The sequence below is a fragment of the Egretta garzetta genome, unplaced genomic scaffold (genome assembly GCF_000687185.1).
Source record: "Egretta garzetta isolate BGI_Z169 unplaced genomic scaffold, ASM68718v1 scaffold22, whole genome shotgun sequence".
Classification (NCBI taxonomy): domain Eukaryota; kingdom Metazoa; phylum Chordata; class Aves; order Pelecaniformes; family Ardeidae; genus Egretta; species Egretta garzetta.
In genome coordinates, this window is record NW_009259102.1 from 358,531 (window position 1) to 363,164 (window position 4,634).

The window sequence follows — 4,634 nt, forward strand, 5'->3', positions numbered from 1 at the left end:
GAGGCTGTAGGGAGGTGGGGGTCGGCCTCTTCTCCCTGGTAACAGATAATAGGACGAGGGGGAATGGTTTGAAGCTGTGCCAGGGCAGGTTTAGGCTAGACATTAGGAAAAACTTCTTCATGGAAAGGGTTGTCAGGCTCTGAAATGGGCTGCCCAGGGAGGTGGTAGAGTCCTCATCCCTGGAGGTATTTAAAAGAAGGATAGATGAGGTGCTTAGGGACATGGTTTATTGGTGGGATGGCAGGGTTAGGTTAAAGGTTGGACTCGATGATCTCAAAGGTGTTTTCCAACCAAAGTGATTCTATGATTCTATATCCCTTTTAACTTTTGGTGAAAAAACCTGATGGTTTTGCTTGTGCCATTCTTCTTATAAAACAGCAAACAGAATTTGGCATAAATAGCTGCTGAAGAAAACAGAGCAAAAAAAAAAAACAGTCTGGATTTGGAGTTTGAATAGGAAAGCTGTGATTTCAATGGATGAAAAAAGAGATGTGTAAAAAATTAGTTGGATGATGAGGCTCAGAGAGTGCTGATTAATGGGTTGTACTCAACCTGGAGGCACGTAAAAGTTGGGTACCCAAAGGATGTCTCGTGGAACCTGTCCTGTTTGAGATCTCTGTTGGTACCTGCTCAAGGCAAGGGGTGCAATTTCACAAAGTATACAGATGACGCCAAGTTATAGGGACTGGTCAATACACACAAGGGCTGGGCTGCCATCCAGAGGGGCCTGGACAGGCAGGAAGAAGGAGCTAACATCAACCGCAAGGAACTCAGCCAGGACAAATGCACAGCCCTGGAAAAGCAGAAGCCCAACAGTGATCCTGGCCAGGGCCAGCAGGACCAGGGAGCACTTCTGAGGGGAAGGCCCTGGGCCTTGGCAGGCTGTGAGCTGGGCAGGAGCCAGCAGCAGAACTGGATAGCAACAGTGGGCACAGGCTCAAAGAAGAGAGGTCCAGACTGCAGATTACGAAAAGGTTTTCCCCCACAAAGACAGCAATGTGGTGGAGCTGGCACAGAGAGGTTATGCCACCTCCATGTTCAAGACTGCCAAAACTTAACTGGACAAAGCCCTGAGCAATCTCATCTGATCTGATGTCTGACTCTGCTTTGAGCAGGAGGTTGATCTAGAGACCTCCTGAGGTCCCTTCCAACTTAAATTATCCTATGATCCTATAACACTTTCCTCACCATTAGCAAACTCTGTACTAAATAAATATAAATCAAAGCTGCCATTTCCACCTAACAGAGCTGAGGCATCTTATTCTAGTCCCTAAGCAGCAACCTGGAAGGCTAAGGTGGCTACTTCATCAATAGCCTCTCCAGCCAACTGCATTTATATAGAATACAAAGCAAATAAAAGAGCAATGTATTGTGTTCAGGTTCTTACAGCTCATCTCATTTCAGTGTCTGAGCATCACAGGTGAAGTACAAACACATGACCCAAGGGTACACTTTGTAGGTGTGTTCAAGTTCCCCCTACTTTTCTCTCAGCAACTACTGCATCTTTCACAGAATTTGCCAGCCTTCCACCAATGCCTGAGGCAGAAAAGTATGTCTCTTTCAACATTCATTTCCCATAAAAATATAATTATGTTACAATGCAGTAGTGATGCAAACCAGCAACTTGATCACAAGACATCATAGGAAGGTATACTTCCAAATGAACGACTGTGGTACATTTAGGTATTTATTTTGTGTAGCTAACATTTTTCTCTGTGTCTTGTTGTTCTGGGTGCCTCAGTTCATTGTGCTGTCTTCAAATTCTGCTCTTGTAGAATGAACACTTGTTTCATTCATTTAAGCTGGCTTATAAAAGCTCTTGATGAGTAACACAGAAATTGTTTATACTGTTTATGTTTCTGTAGAGGTTTTGAATAACTTGCACTTGAGGAATACACATACTGAGAGACCAAATCGTGCATAATTCCATATGTGTTATCCAAGGAGATAAATTCTCTGGAATAAAATGAATTGATTCCTCCAGCAAAAAAAAAAAAAAAAAAAAAAAAAAAAAAGAACTTCATATGTTTTCAATCTCTTTTGAACTCAAAGCAATATGAAGCAAAATACTCTCCAAATAACAAATATTTCTTACATCTTTGTTGCTTTCCTGCCTTAGTGGTATTTTACATTCAGTTCTGATTTCTATGACTAACACAAAATGAAATGGGGGGCAGTGGGAAAAGAGACTTAAAAAAAAGACACTGGACCAAATTCTCAGTTAACATGAGTTGGTGCTGCTTATACACTTATATGCTGCTTATACACTATACTTATATTGGACCAGCTGTGATCCAGCTCACAATAGACTATTTTCTAGAGAACAATAGATAGAGTCAAGATTATGACTGTATTCACAGTAATCTTGTGCTCAACCCTCCAATATATTCTCCAAAAAGTCTTTCTGGAATTCAGTGATAGATTTTATGAAAGTTGAGGGAAGAGCACAGAAGCAGATTCCATAGAACTGGTCAGGGCGAAAACCAAATATGTCATCATCATTTCTGGCAATTCTAAAGAGCAGCCCGACTGTAAAAGATGAGGATGAGAACCAGCTGCTGTCAAATTTCATATCACCTCTCCCCACACTCCTTACCCTGATAGACAGTGCTGATTGGCATTCATGTTATTCTCATCCATAACATTCCCAGCTTCACTCACAAGAAACCCAACCAAGATGCAGTGTGTAGTCTTATGGGGAAACTATGTGCTTGCTCAGTGAGTACCAAAGCTACCACTTTGATTTTTCACTGGCATCTTGCATGGAGGAAGGCATTGCCTGCATTCAGGTAATGAGCTGGAAAGGCTTCTTCCATTCATGTTCGTAGTCGTAGTAGCAGTAATATACCTAGCATATACCACTTACCACTTTTTATCAGCAATACAAACAATCCCCATGCATCTGTTTAGAAGCAGTACATACAGACATCTGGATCTACAGATATATCTGAGGAAAAGAATCATGGAGGTACCTATGAATTGATGCCAATTTTCTTCTGCAGGATGTGTAGTGCATTGACTGCAATCTGATGAAAAAAGACTAGAGTTATCATAATCTACATAGGGTATCTCTATCCCCTTAATCACAGTATGCGTTGCAGCATTGTTTCTTGGAGCAGCTGCATAAGGTACTTATCTGCTCTCCTGGTTGTCATTACTTTTACCTTTACCAGGTACTTCAAAGGCTTTGCTATTGAGGGGTGTTTCTCTGCTGTATCATCCTGTTGAATTAGCCATAATATATTGTTATTTTGTTTCTTGGTTTGGGGTAAAAACATGCATTTCTCTATATTCCAACTGGGAGAAGAGTGCTTCTGAAATACTTTAATTGGAAGTTCCTGTGTATTGAGTATTATGCCTACTTGGCCCAACAATTTGTCTTCTACTTCTTAGAGAGCAGAATAGAAATGTATTTTTAAAATATAAACACTGAGATAACAATAAAGTATTGACATTTGCACTTTTCAGAGGAACAACTATCTGGGAAACACTTGCAATATACCTGTGCTTGGAAAAACTCTGTGCTAATGATGGTCTAAACACATCCTCTCAGTTAAAAAAAAAAAAAAAAAAAGTACTTTGTAGCAGTGAAGACAGCATCTGTCCATATGCTTTTGACTTAACTTTCTCACGCACTGGGATGTACAAAAGCTACTGGAGCTCTTAAAACCAGGCTGAAAAGTGTAACTTTTGTTTTCCCCACAGAAATCTATCCTCATCTGGGACTCAATCTGCAAGGAGTTCTTGGAGGAGCCATATTTTCCAGACTCTCAAGACTATTGTAGCAACCGGCTGAATTGCACCTGCTGCAGCATTACCAAAGATTTCTGCACTTCTGATGCATCCTCTGTGGGTATCCACTTCTAAGGTAAAAGGAGGATGTAAGGACATGCAGTATAATGGCTTCGTGGTGCCAACCGCAGTAAGAAGGTGCCATTCCAGCAAGCGGAACTGCATCTGCAGCCTAGTTGCAGCTAGGACGTGTGTAAAAACCTTGGGGGGGGGAAGAAGGGGCATTCTCACAACTAGTCTTGAAATTTCTGTCAGTCCAGGGATTAGTCAAAGCCTGGACCACAGTAGAAACTTGATGCTAAACTGCCCGCTGAGAAACACAACAATTTGTTCAACAGACAGCAGCCTGAGGGCTGTGGGAGCAATTTAGGCAGCCAATTAAAAAAAAAAAACAAAAAAACCCCACGCTTTTCCCAAAGTTGACAGCTATTTGTAGAAACTGACATTTCATACACTTGCTGAGCATATAAAGCCGAAGCGTTTCTGGGTATTAAATTCCTGCCTCGTTCTATTTCTGTTCCCAAGGCAACAGACAGCAGGCTAGAAGTTTTACATACAATCACTTTAAAAACTAACCTCATCTCTTTCTTTAGCTTCTTCTCCCATAGAAGCTGCTGAAAATATTTTCGGCTCTGCTTTGAAGATCACCTAAGCTTTCCCATCCGCTCCTCCTGAGAATTTTTTCTTTTATATAGAGATTAGGGGCTACCTGCTTCTGGCCCCTTGGCAGTGCCGCTTCTCAAGGAAAGTCTGCGGTATTTAAAAATAACGCACCCCCGCCGCTGGGTGTGAAGAGATTTCCCGCCGTCTGCCCTGAGGTAACGCGCGAGGGAAGCGCGGCT